This window comes from Protopterus annectens, chromosome 2.part1 (assembly GCF_019279795.1).
Source record: "Protopterus annectens isolate FY-2018-M chromosome 2.part1, PAN1.0, whole genome shotgun sequence".
In the NCBI taxonomy this organism is placed as follows: Eukaryota; Metazoa; Chordata; order Ceratodontiformes; family Protopteridae; genus Protopterus; species Protopterus annectens.
Window position 1 is genome coordinate 455,271,623 of NC_056729.1, and position 14,321 is coordinate 455,285,943.

The window sequence follows — 14,321 nt, forward strand, 5'->3', positions numbered from 1 at the left end:
CATCTCATTACATTGCTCATACTCCATGTGAATGCTGTCTTGATGTGGGCATGTCTGTTTGCCTGTACTGGTGTTCTTACCTATCAGCACATGCCTGGATGTCTGCACATTAATGCTGTTGACCTTGATGCTGTGTATATGTCACATATCATCACATACACTGCCTTCACGGACATGGGCAGTGACAATGCAGACATGCACATGGAAACCTTTACATGTATGTGTTTTGCCATATACATCTACACGGCACTGTGCAACAGTTCAACATCCTGCCACGTATCGCCTGTGTTGCACATGTGATACACATGGGACAATGGCTAGCCATATGGTATTCGCAGGGATGGTTATCAACTATAGATGTAGTAGTGTGTATGCCCTGGGCCATGTATGGGCATAGGATGTCAGGTTTTCTAGCTGTATCTGACAGCCATGTTCCCACCGACAGGTGAATCAGTGCCACATTACTGATCCAGACAGTCACTGACACATCTACCATGCGGTCATCGCACCATGTATGACTGAGATGACATGTGCAGCTTTGCTGGACAGGGTTGCATGGTATGGCAGGAGTATGTCACATGTATGAAACAGGGATCTGTCCAGCATGTGACGACCCTTGTACTAGGAAGGTGGCTGTCCATGACGTATGTCTTTCAGATCTGGATATGTACGTGTAGCATGTCCAACATCACAGTGTTGCACATGTCTTTATGCAGGGTAGGCAGCATGCTGCATAGCGGAGATGAAGATTGTGAAGGCTGGTGTCGCCCATCCAAGCATGGTCAATACCCCTTAAAGGTGATATGTGATATGATATTGGTCACATGAGTGCTGAGTATGGCTGTCCAATGATCTCCATGCTCATGCATGGCACCCTGTCATGACTTGGGTTGCCTCTTATGACTACCTAATAGGCCTGGTGATGTCACTAGCTTAGGGAGGTAAACTGCACAGCACTATCCCTTACATACAGTGTCCATAATGTTGACTGCTGCCGAGGTGGTAGTTAATGGGTACAGGGTTATTAACATAGTGGTGACAATGCAATAAGCAGCTGTCAGATTGTGCACATATGTCACGCACCTCACCCACAAAGCCCATGCTGTATGTTGTCCACAACACTGAGTTAGCTATTGCTCCTAGGTCATGGCCATTCACATTCTCACATGTGCAGATGCCTCCCATTTGTCTGTGTGGTATGGGCTACAATGACAGGGGAGTACAAAACATTAACCCTGTTTTACTGTAGCTGCCACTGGTGTGATATGCACATGTCACTCAGACACCTTTTGTAGTGTTGCTTCTGTGAACAGGCCACTGGTAGAACACTCCTGTGATATACGAAGGTACATGTAGTATACTGAGTGTAGGTGGAATACAGTATGGGTGATGATGTCCTCTGACCTGTCACAGGTATGCTATGCAGTGTGAATTCATCGGTACTGTCATCTGCATCTGTACTGCTAACAACATCTACATTGATTAAGGTTCATAGGCTTTCAGACCATACTCAGCAGGGTAATAGTGCTGTGCCTCCCATTATGAGTGGTGTCTCCACTTTGTGGGTTGTGATAACTGTTAGTGTAATCCATTCCGTATTTTCACAGACTGCCATGAACCAATGTTTTACATGGCAGTGTATGTATAGAGCAAACTGTTTTGCCATGTGTATTATATGACCAGGGATTTGAACAGGTCACATGCAGCCAGAGTGTACCTTGTACCATCATAGTTATGGTTACAGGGGCTCTGTCGTGTTCATGGATATGTGATTGTGTACCTATTGGGGGGCAGTGAGTTTATATTATCCAACACCCTATCTGTATTGCTTATTCGTGCTCAGCACTTGTTCAGAACATGTACACACTTCATGAGCTACTAATTACTATATCACTCAATCCTACTCATTTCCTAAAGGTAAACACTGTTTGTCCTTACATTTCCAGCATGCTTACAGTACAACAGCTGTTGTACACACTTACCTCACATATCTTATGAGTAATGGCTGACTAGACAGGCATGTCCAAATGTCAATTACCAGTGTTATTGCCTGTCTATATGATGAATACGGGCAACATGAGGCAATATAACAATTGTCTCATGTACACAGTCAATGCTCACCTCCTAACATACGACACTACAGCCTGTGGGTGATGCACATATGTAGCCATGCTGGAGGTAATGCTCTCTCCAACCCAGACATACCCTGACAATCATGTGGGGATGTTAAACATTTGCAGCACACCCCACTCATCACATTGTCTCAGTAGATCTCCACCACCAGAAGCCACACATAGTAAGAGTACAACATTTACGGAACCTCTCCATACTACTCTATGTAGGCAACAAAGGCAGCCCCCATCTCCAAGCACAACACCAATTACTTATAGCCCACAGATTCATGTGTGCCCATCAACTACAGCCAATAGGGTGTTATAACATACCCAACAAACTAGTCATAGGTAACTCTGTAGGTGGTCACACTGATGTCCCACTCAGCAGGCCACACAAGGCGATAGTCACTGTCATCTGGCCATCGGGTAACAGGAACCACAACATAACCTATGCACTCAAGTCACTCCTCAACAGGTACAATATGACTGTCATTCTCCACGTTAGTGTGAATGCCTTGAGATGTAACTTCCTGGACTACATGTACAGGGACATGCAATAGCTCTCCGATCTTGTAGCCCAGGCAGGTATCACCCAAGCTCTGAGAAGCATTCTGCATTAGTCCAGACTGATGACACAGTAGAACAACAGAATTATTCACTTCAACAGTTGCCTATGCTTCTGGTGTCATTCCAAGGGTATCCAGTATCTGTCTGCTTTGAATGACATGGTCAACAAACCACAATGCTTTGGCACAGATGGCCTGCACCTGTCAGCCCTGGGATTATGAGTAACATCTAAGGCTCTTGCTGCTCCTATACTGCCTGTTTTAGACACATTTCAGAAACATATTCACCACCAGAACAGGTACAGGCAAGCAAAACCTGAGGGTATTGTTACTCAATGCTTGACATCTTCATCTCAAACACACTCATCCGAGGCACTCCTTATAATGGACCACTTTGATGACTCTGCAGTGACTGTGACCTGCTTCTAGACTCCGGAGAGCACCCCTGCACTGACAGGCTATTACACAGACCACACCTTTCAGTCATGTAACCAGGACTGGAACACACACGGCAGAGGTGTGTCCATATTTCACAGGGATGTACACACCTCCATGCTGGTTGCTTAGCACGATGCATCAGAGGCAATCCAAGTGCAACTAACTGTGGCCAGAACTGCTATACAAATTGTAGCTTGCTATGGATTCCACACCATACCCCACGGTTAACGGCCCTCCTTTCTTGGTGTACTAGAAAGTAGGGTTCAAACAGGAACTACTGATGTGACACTGACACTACCCCACACCTAACTGTGATACCTACTCATGTACCGACACATTAGGCCAACACTTTCATGGATTAATAAACTCCATTCGGCTGGATCAACCTATACACACCACCATCAAGGCCAACAATATCCTAGACCTGGACATTACCAACATGTGTGACTGGTTTTACACACCTGGGGTTATCCCCTCATTGGTCAGTTCCGAACATATGCTAATCACCCTTGTTATCCACATCCCGGCACCACACCATTCACGGAAAACAGTACAATATTTCTACAAAGCCAACTTCACGCTTTGTATGACAGAAGTAGTAAACGCCATGACACCCGTGCAGATGGACAATATAGTTACAAACGCAGAAACATTCCCAACTGCACTTCATTAGCACTTATATGACTGCATGGATCATGCTATCCCAAACAGAGCCATGACAGTACCCACCACATAATGGACGCCACTCTGGGGGTCCACTGCCATGGACATACTGCACGACAGAAGGAGACAGTTGCAAAGCAGGGTACACTCCCACCCATGGGGTAGCTCCCTGGTCAGCCTCAGTAGGATTCTGGGATCCCTACTTACATCCTCCAATGCTAGCTATGTAAACTTTACTGCTACACATTCAAAGGACTACCACTAAGCGTTATGGAGGTATGTCACTACTCTCGATGGCAATACCCACATCTGCTCTGACATACAACAGTTAGGCAGAAACATTACAGAACCAACTGATATTGGCAACAACCTGGCAGCTAACTTTACACCCCTCTCACACCCTAAAGGGCCCACATCTATACAGGATCAATGCAGAGTCCCTGCGGCCACAACTACGCAGTTCAGACCTACTCTCTCTAAAGCCTGGAACACACACTCCATATGACCATCCAACATCCCAGGCTGCGATTTACACAAACTTCAGAACGACATGGCTTCTCACTTGGGCACCAGATTCACTAATAGCCTTGTATCAGGCATTGTGGACCCTGAATGGTGCACAGCAACAGTTATCACACTCCACAGAGGTGGCACCACAATGGACCAGAGGAACTATTGCCCTATACGCCTGACTAGACTGTTCTGCAAGGCTATGGAAAACAACATCATGGAAGTCATTCACAGAGACATTGTTGGCTTCCAAACCTTTGATACCACCCAGGTTGGATTTGTTAGGGCCACACCATGGCTCCTACACCTGGTGGAGTCCTTTGAGACAGTTACCAAGGTAGTAGATGATGGTAAGGAAGTCTACACAACCTACCTTGTCCTCTCATTGGCTTTCAACACCATTCACCATTCTGGTATTGTCAATATACACATCCACCTGCACAGTGACCCATACGTCTTGAGATGTTATGCAAAGTGGCTCACAGAGAGGGGACACACGGTGAGGGTAGCATACTGCAGTTCCTACTGTACATCAGTTACAATTGGCATACCCCAGTCCTCGGTCATAGGAACCCTCATGTTCGTTATATGCTTCACTGAGGTACAGTCTAGCACAGAAAGACTTTCCCTGAATAGGTTTCCAGATGACTGCAAACTAGGGGCCATGATTGATTCACCAGCTAATACACACACCCTCCATACGGATATCACTGTGACGGATATCTGGTGTCGGTAACATGGCCTCAAGCAGCATGCCAGAAGGTGCATAGACATCCCCTTTGGATTACAACAATCACCCAGTGACTATCACATAGGTGGTAGTCCCCTACATACATAAGACATTATAAAGGATCTTAGAACACACGTAGATAGCACCCACTCCTTTGGTAACCTTATTGCCAGGGGGGCGTGGATATCCTTCTACATGGCCACCCTAATCTGTAATGGGTTTGTAGCCGGAACAAAGGCTGCCATTGTACCTCTATACTCCTGACTTATGAAACACATTCAAGGGTACAACACCCCATTTGGGGTGTACCTTACGGGACAGCAATGGCTTTAAATACCACAACATCAATGCACCAACAGTATTACTCACCTCCAAAGGATGATGTATGCAGCACAACTACTGAAACCCCAACTGTAGTAATTTGCATACTGCACACTCAGAGGTGACCTCTGCTGAACATACAAGGCCCATGTCCACACCAATATTGATGGATATGCTCCACATAAGCAACATAAGCAAAAGCCACTGAGAGCAACATGCTCTGGGATATGTACCCAAATGCAATGATGAGTAGCATGTGCTGGAGGGATACATTCCTGAAACGGACACTCACCATGCTTTGGAACATGATTCCTATGTACATCAGGCAGGGACCCCCACTAGCACTCTTCATGAGATACCTCGATGGGTGGATGGGGAACAGACATGTATGCCAGGGATCACTGCAGCGGCTGTACTGTACACAGGTGCAGGAAACAAATGGCTGTGCTGTTCACAGGCACAGGACACTAACCTATGGAGGCGCCACCAGTGAAAACACTGTATTAGGGCTTACAAATGTACTTGGCCAGACAGCATAGTACCTAACTATGAACCTATGAAGCTATTACATGTCCTTTGTGCATGGATAATTGAGTAGCTCTTCCATTTCAATTAGCTATCATGCTGTTACACTGTCTGGTGACTACAAGACATATGTATCCTGTTATTGTGTATTGTACATTCCAATATACATACCTTATGTTTGCATAATATAACAGTCATGTTATGTAAAATATTTGACATATCTACCTACAATACTGTAATTTTCACATTTTTGAAACCATATCCCATAATGCAAAGCATAATTGCACAGCAGGACCACCTTAGGCATGTTATTCTCATTATACGCCCATACAGATTCCTACTGTTACAGTATATCAGCATAAATTATCCCCTGTTATGGCACGTACTTGTTGGACAAACCCGACCACCGACAGCGGCTGAAGTGGAATTGTTATGTTTAAAGCCCTTATGTAGCATCCCTTGTGGTGTATGAGGTGTTTACCTTGTGGCCCACAGCAGTACACACAATTTCTACAAGCGTTACTATGCTCAACAAGACATCACTACATAATACCTGTTCCCACTGTCTCCATTGCGTACACTTTTATTAATACAGAACAGGCACTACATACACTAACATACTGAGTGTTCTACATACCTTCTTGGTGGTCCAAGTATACGATAATATCTGTGTTACTCCTTTTCTCTTTAAATGATTCAATGGTATGAGCATACGGTTTGAATGTATGGCAAGCCATCGTTTTATACGTGGATACCTGTAACGTGGTATCCTGCCACCAGTTGGTGTTCTGGAGTAAATTATTACATGCACATCAGCTGTGCAGCTATTCCATTGGCCAATTACACAGCAACAGTGGGGTATAATTGAATACTCCACTTGGGCATTGTCCTTTTGCCCTACCTTTGAGGGAGATGGTCTGGATGTATTTTATTGTGATGAATTGCAACAGCTATATGGAGAGACACAGATACTTTGAATTCATGTCCCTTATGGATTGTGTGTGATGGTTAGAGTAAATAGTTCTACATGTGAGTGTAGCTGTTATCTCAACCGTCTGATACGAGACTATTGCAAACAAAACATGTAACATCGGCGTCTCTTCCATTGTACAACAGCAACGATTTCACATGGCGGCATTACAAGTGTGTCTCTCACAAGGTATGTTAACACTTCTGCAGATGTCATTGAGTGAGTGGATGTTTGTGATGTTATTACAGTCTGTATTGCAATTGTTTCGGGTGTGGGGGAGATGTAGGTGGGTGTACATAGCAGATAAAGGTTTGTGGGGACTGAATTTATACATATTCCATATGTGTGTGGGGCCCCTTCCCTAATTGAAGACCTGTCATTTAGTAGACTAATACTATGGTTATTGCAGGCTTATTCATTAAACCATTGTTAATTGGTTCCTATATAACATGCAGGTGATGTTGATCCTTCAATCCCTCCGAAATACATCGATATGTACTGAACTGTTGCTACATGAAAGCTGTCTCGTGTATTTCTGTCACAGATATTTGCAGTCATTGCAGTTGTGTTGGTGACTCAAACTCTTTGGCTTGGGTTGCCATCTTTTCAAATGGCCATAGTGGGACATTTGCAGGGCGCACATCAGGGTTTAGAGGCTGACACATACCCACTGTCAATATAAAGAATAGAACTTACTTTTGCCCTAAATAAAACCTTATTCTTGTAGCACTTTAGTTGCTTATTATGTTTCTTGTACAATTTACGTATTTGAAAGACAGAAATAACTATTTAATGCAACTATTACTTAATATATGGGACATCATTATGTCCTACAATCTCGGTACATTTGCCCTTTTTAATATTTGTTGTCAGGACACAACTAGCCAAAGAGGGACTGTCCCTCTCAAAGTGGGACAGGTGGTAACCGTATGCCTAAGGCCGGCTATGACCACAACTACTGTAATAATCTACCTCCAAGTTAGCATGAACAGACCCACGATGCAAACACACATTCACACACACACACACACACACACACACACACACACACACACACACACACACACACACACACACACACACACATTACAGTCCCATGGAAACACACACCACATTCTCAACACGCACTTACACACACTACAGCAACTGGAACAACACTTAAATACAGTACCTACCAGGACCGCAGCACCGGCAGCAATAACTAAATGTCCCTTAACATCGTGATAATATTACTCGCGGTTATAGTGTTCCAGTACTTTGGTCTTTCGGTCTTTAAGCCTCGTGATTATGCGTGTCGGTATGTAAAGTATTCGGTAGTTGGCAGTATCCTATTTATTTGTACCTCCATGGTTGTGTACAAGTCGTTAACCTGTCTATATATTCGCAGATATATGTATTTCTGTATATATCGACATACATCTCTCTATCACCCTTTCTATCCCTATTTTATATATATATATATATATATATATATATATATATATATATATATATATATATATATATATATATATATATATATATATATAGAGAGAGAGAGAGAGACAGGGAGAGGGAGAGAGAGTGTATACACCTTTCATTGGGTACATGGTGGTGTATTCTGTTTGCTGAACTCCGCCCTTTTGTGTTTTAACCTGTCACAATACACACCTGCTGTTGGTGCATCTCGGGTAGCTTAGTGATATGTGATTGTGCACATGGTTGCGTGTTCTACTCCTGCCAGTGGTTGTTTTACCTCTCAGAGCAGGCACTGTTAGTACAAGGGTGAATAATGCTGGTTTCACCTGTTCTGGACATCTTTGACCGTGATCTGCCCGGAATTTGGCAAAGCTTAGACCTGTTCTGCGCATATCCGTGTAGTCATGTTTAAACGATGCTTACCATCACTTGCCACCACATAAACCCACTAACATGTGCTTACACATGCTCTAATGACCTACATCCAACATCCATTATTCGTGCCATCGGGATTACGTAACGGACCTTGCACGACGTGGAACCGGGTACATATACGACACAGTCAGTGGCTTTACCACTTGGTCATCTGGTGTTTGTAGAGGTGTTAATGGTGTTTTGTATGTGGACTGTACTACAGCTGTTCCTCCATACTGCAGTCAAATGTGTAACTCAGTTAGTTTACATATGGATGATACCAATTCATGGTATGTCCAAGTGATGTTTAATGGATGTGCTCCAGCATTGGGAATCTATGTCAGAGTGAGCCACACACTGTAATGTGCTACACCTTGACACAACCATAACTGGAGAATGCTGGGGTGGCAGATACCTGTCATGGGTACTCCCCATGCTTTGGCACTACATCCCTAATTACATTATATGGAGGCCCTCATTAACACACCGGGAAATCCATGCAGAATAGGTGGGGAACAGTGGTTACACATGTGGATCCCACAATTGGCTCTGCTCCACAGAGGGACAGTTGGTTAATCGATGGGGCGATAGCATACACATTTTGCCTAGGCTGCTGAATGGCCTCTGACAATCGGGCATGTACCTACCGATGTACCTAGGAACCTATACATACAGTATCAACATATGCTGTTAGCTTTGTTTACTCTTCAGGTGTTGACTTTCTTTGTTCCAATAGCTTTGTGTGTGCAATAGTTGAGGATTCACACAGTAGGCCACCTATACATTACAATTTGCAGGTGGTCGTGTGTGTGTGTGCCATCCGTTTTACTGTGTGTGCAGGGGAGAAGTGTGTCAGTCCATAGGGGCCTACACTGTCAGTGTATGTGCTATACGTTCCCTCTTTGCTAAGGCATGGGCATATTGAGCACGCCTCCGTCTGCCTACTGAGGCTGGCACAGGTTGTTCATGGTCTGAATCTGTCTGTGCCTGTGATGGCCTTGGCAATTGTGGTGGGCTGTGAGGGCCTTCACCATTATGTCCCTGCTGCAGCTGTTTCCGCAGGATCATATTATGTAGCATGGCACATACTATGAAGATGTGGGCACACATGCCTGGAGAGTACTGCAAGGGTCCACCAGATATGTCCAAGCAACGGAACCGTGATTTCAGCATCCCAAACACACACTCTATGATGATTCTGGTTTGTGCGTGTGCCTCATTATGGCATTCTTGCATGGGTGTGTGTACATTTCTGATGGGAGTTATCATCCACGGCTCCAGTGCATAGCCAGCATCCCCCACAAGGTGGCCATATGGGATGTACCCCCTGACAAATACCTGATACAGCTGTGAGGCATGCCAGATGTGGGAGTCATGGTAGCTTCCAGGGTTGCCAGCACACACATCCGTGATAATGCCCTGGGCATTGCACATGACCTGGCAGTTGATGGAGTGGTATCCTTTGTGGTTTATGTAGCGCCTACCATGGTCTCTGGGTGGTGACTTGATATGTAAGGGCGTGCAGTCTATTGCATCCAGTACCTCCGGGTAGTGTGCCACATGGTGGAAGAGACGCATATTGCTGGCCAACTCCTCCTGAGTTCGAGGGAAGTATATATGCTCACTGACATGTGGTAACATGGCATCCGGGAACTGGTGGAGTACCCTGGATGCTGATGCCTGTGAGATCCCCATGATATCTCCAGTTGACCTTTGAAAGGTACCTGTGGCTAGTATTCTCAAGCTTACACATACCTTCGTGTCCACTGGGATGGGTTCCCCTCTGTTGTTTCTGGCTCTGAGGCATGGCTGGCACAGCTCAACTATTTGCTGCATGATGTCCCTGTCCTCCCTGTAATGCTCTACTATCTCCAGATCATGTAGCCTCTGGTAGGTTACCCTTGGTCTGAACACTCTTCTCCTCCTCCGGGGCCTGAGGTGGTTGTCAGCATCATCCTCCCAACACCTTCAGTCTCCAACACATGCTGATGAATCACAGCTATGGCAGCTCCCAACAAGTACATTGTAAAAGTTCCCTGTCTGTTTACACCAATGGTGCAGTGTTTGGGAATACACAAGTGTGTGTGAGGTGCCTTCACACTTTATACTATTGAACACTGATGATGTCATAGGGTGTGTATGTACATTCAGACCTGCAGGGTATCTTGTGTTTTACCACAGATACTGCTATTGTGCTGTCTTTGGTGTTGAATTACATTTAGCTGCCGTGGATTACCTCTTGCCCTTGCCTCAACTTTTCTTAACGATTCCCCTCACATTGTCTGGCATGCATCCAGCAGCCTGCTTTCTTGTTTTATACTTTCCCGAACCAGGATTGTCTTGCGAAATGTGTTCTATTACCGATCTACTGCAGGTTTGCTTTGCTCGGCGGTTACAGTTCTCTTTTCTTTGCAATCCGACACCTCCCCTATCCTGTTCTGCAGGTTGCTGCTAGCAGCCTTGTTAGCTGGCGTCAATTGCCCACTGTGAGTTAATAGGTGTTAATTGCTCAGTTGTACTCCAATTACCCTACTGCGGCATTTCCTTATTATCTTCCCCTAAACTTCTTTTTTGGGCTGTGGTGCGCAGTGCGTGAGTCCGCTTACCGGGTTTCGGGCACGTTTTCATCCATGTACACATGCGCTTTCGGGCACCATGTGTGCTCTCAGCTGAGCAAAGCTATACCTACATCCACGCCCCTGTCCTGCGGCTTTGCTTAGCAACAGGCAGCCCGGTTTGCATTGCTCCAATGTGCTTACAGCTGCAGTGGCACACCCCACTGCTGATGTCATGTATTCTTCCAGACCACTCCTCGGTGTTGTAGCACTGCACCATATTGTACATCCTTAGGCCAGCGGGACGTTTGTGATTCACTATTACTTGCCTCATTTGCATGGCATTGACTACTAATTCATAGTTACCGTGCCGAACACTGTCACAGGCCCTTAGCAACACTTACAGCTTGGTTGTGGTTTAGCATGCATACCATTGACTATTATGGTGAAATCATGATTTGTGTTACATTGCTATTTTATGACATTTGTATATATTTTCCTTGTGTTCCCATTTGCGCACACATGCCCTACAGTTGTTCTTTGTGTTACTGTGGCCATGACATTAAATGTTATTTTTTATGTGTTGTGCATCTTTTCTTATGCCATTGGCTGTATATTTAGCCATTGGCATATGTTAACTTTGTAATACATGAGTCTGGTCCACTTCCAAGGCTCCAATGTTCTGTTTGTCAACATGTAAACCATTTTTTTTGGTTTACATTTCTGTAGGCTTACGCTATGCCTACGCCAATTCATGAATCGCTATGTACCTTCATTTGCATGCTGCAGTACTGCGCATGGTGTGATTTGCATACCTACGCCGGGAGCTACGCAGATCTGGCGTACGCTGGTAGTGCACGTGGAATTGGATCGTACCCGAATCGCTCGGCGGCCATATTTGGCATTATACCGCCTACGCTACGCCTGCGCCTGGTGCAAGCTTCATGAATCCCGGGGAATATTTCTGTATTTTTTAGTGTGTGATGAAAAAAGCTGCCTACAATAGATGCAGTTCTGAAAACTGCACCGAATGAAATCAGAATGATCTTTAAGACAGAATTTATCATTGTCTCCTATGCACCTTTTGTTGTACAATAATTAGCAGAACCCGTGTTTCTGAGTAAGCGTAGCTTTCAGGAAACTCATAGTCCCTGAAAAGATATATTGCTTGGAATTTGTCGAGTTGCTGTCTGTTGACTGAGGTAATATCCTGTTGGCGTTACAAAGTAAATAGGTATTGAAAACCTATGAGAATTCAGAAATGACATCACTGTGAAGTTGCTGCATTAGAGAGAGATGTGGAGAAGAAAGGAGGCACAGCAAAATAGAATTGATATTTTGTAGCCCAAAGAAAAATATCAATTAAATTTCATTAGGTATACTGTAACTCACAAAAACATAGATATAGGTTTGCTGAGAGATGACTCATGGCCCTTAAACATGATTACTGATGGAGCACAAATGGTATGGATCAGTTTTAGCAGTAATTAAGCAGGTACTGTCCAAGTTTACAGATCAAGATATTTTTAATTCAAAAGTCGTCTAATTAATTTCCTTAAACGGTAAGTAGCTCAAAGCCCATTGTTGGCAAAGTTGAGACAAAGTTGAATCCTTACTTCAGACTTTATGGAAAAAGGCAAAAAAACATTTGCACTAACTATAGTATAGATGTGCTCATAGAATTATTCATAACATTCCATGATTTCTGAATATCTTATAACATAGATTCAGTCATTATAAGACTTCCAAGGATGGAAGCTATAATATATTTGTAGTAGTGCAAATTAGAAAGGGAAATAAAATCAACTTTCCACAGATCTGATGCAGACTTTTGAGTTAGATAGTATAATAAGAGTTGACTATGAATAATCAGATACCTAAGACAGTAGAAGCATTGCATAATAGCAGTGATGATCTGCTTAATTAACATACAAAGTAAAAAAGATACTATCAGAAGAGCATCTTCTAAAAAGTCTCTTCTTGTGCTTTTAAAAAATCTTATTTGTGAAATTAATGTTAAGCTATTGTGCAGTAGCTAAAGTTTTTTGTGAGAGTGTCTATGAATTCTCCTTAGCATTATGAATTAAAGATTTTCTGTACTTTTTCTGTGTTATGAGATATTTTGGAAACATGGGTAAAATATAGAAATATTGTGTTATGTAATGTGAAAAAACCTATTGTGTCATTCTTAAATTTTAGAATGATATGCTAGTTTAGTAAAATGAGTGTTAAAAATTACAAAGGAAAAAGCATGGCAAACCTTGTTGAAAAGACTTGACATTATTTGCATATTCGATCCCAGAATGCATCAGGAAATTCTCCACAAGCTGTCAAAGTCTTCGCAATATAGGGAATGATGAGCCCCAGTTTGCTTTTTTAGCTTTGCGCAGTGGTAATATCATAGCCAATGAAGGTTTACTGAGGTGTGATTATTGCTATTTGAAAACTTTACCCAATACCCTGTTAAGTCTGTTTTTTGACAGACTTGGCAATTTTTTACCGTCTCTCAGGAGACTTATGTATTGTAAAAATTAGGCTTCGGAGACAAATTTGTTATTTTTACAAATTTTTTTTAGCATGTTGTGTTTTTAAAAAGTTGATATTTCAATTTTTCAGAACGGATGATTTGAAGTACACCTCTTTTATGACATATTGTTCATTTCTCATTTTGGTTTATGTAAATATTGGTGTAAAAAGTTTTTTGTTATTGTAGTTATGCGGTAATAAAGATAGATAAATTTCCATGTTTTAATAATGTTGGTAAGATGAAGTCATTAAAGTACTTCATGGAGATTTTCTTCTTCATTGCAATATAAGTTTTTAAGGTAGGGTAGGATTTTTTAAGAGACCCATTTCATTACATAGCTTCTGAAAGTGTATTTCAGTAAGCAGTAGAAATGACAGTCTTAATTTATCAAAATACTTTGTAAATGGATGTAGACCTCTGGATCCATCAACATGTTGTTGTAGCACTATATCCATATTTTAATGATTGTCTATTTAAAATGTAGACTGTGGGGTATTGTTCAGCCAGCATTTTTATGGAAAACAGGATGA

General features: G+C 43.1%; 1 non-coding gene across 1 annotated transcript; it reads left to right on the plus strand.

Moving 5' to 3' along the window:
• The first annotated feature begins 13,642 nt into the window (after positions 1–13,642).
• On the plus strand, positions 13,643–13,778 carry LOC122795139. Its single transcript, XR_006363749.1, has one exon. It is a non-coding gene; the product is annotated as a U4 spliceosomal RNA (small nuclear RNA).
• Positions 13,779–14,321: the final 543 nt, after the last annotated feature.